A 1,039-nucleotide genomic window follows, 5' to 3' on the forward strand; every position below is an offset into this window, starting at 1 on the left:
GACTGGGAATTTGTATGTTTAACTCGTGTAATAAATAAATGATCAATTTATTTCTTTGCCCCGTTTACTCATCCCTTGTCCTCGGTTACATAAGATTTAAGAAAAGAACAACAGGGTGCTCGTGAAGCTGCAGGTGATGCCTTCAGGGCAAGCCCGGAAATTAAATTATCAGACAAGAACTACGATTCATTCAAAGAACCCTGTACTTCTGATTGCTGTAAATCTTACCAGGGTTACACTTACTTTCACTTCAAGCTGCTGAGTTTTTACTTTAGGATTAGAACTTTATATAAAGAATCTCATTACAGTAAATATGCCTTTGAATTAACCAGCAACATAAAAGCATACATACACTGTTTTATTATCTGCTGTCTTACCTGCGGTCTCTGGAAGCTTCTGCGCCAATTTTTCCTTGAGCTGTTTCACAGTCATGCTCTTAAACTGCTCCTCAGTGTTGCACAGGTCCAACATCATCTTCTGACCCCTTAGTCCATGAACGACAACCTGGTAGATTTTTCCCATTTTGCGCTTAAGTCCGATTTGTTGCGCTCCCAAAGTCTGTCACTGATATGTCAGTGCGAACAACTGTTTGGCTCCAAGGTTTGACGTCAGAGAGCAGATAAATTCTTTCACTTTCGCTTAGAATTCTTCAGATTCTAATTATTTTTATTTATTGTTATTTTGAAGGTAGTATCCTCTCCGTCTGCGTAAAACAGTTTAAAATGTTTATTAGGGGGTGATTTTTACCTTTGTTTGTCGTATGACCAGGGAGCGTTGTTTATCAAGTGTTGGAATTAATCGTTTTTTTGTTTGTTTGTTTGTTTGTTTTTTAAACTAACGCACAACTCACAATTAATATTCTACGGTAGGCTTCTTAAAGCTGTAAGGATTAACTGTACACGTAGTGCGAATATATCAGAGGGGAATGCAAGCCTGTTATCGTGCACCATGTGACTTGTAAGTACCGTAGAGAAACTGAAAGTTAAACGGGCTGCTGAATCTTGGTGCTTTAAAAGAGGAAGACAGAGCAAGATCCTCG

Source organism: Pundamilia nyererei, unplaced genomic scaffold (genome assembly GCF_000239375.1).
Source record: "Pundamilia nyererei isolate P.nyererei 1_Seehausen unplaced genomic scaffold, PunNye1.0 scaffold00583, whole genome shotgun sequence".
Taxonomy (NCBI): domain Eukaryota; kingdom Metazoa; phylum Chordata; class Actinopteri; order Cichliformes; family Cichlidae; genus Pundamilia; species Pundamilia nyererei.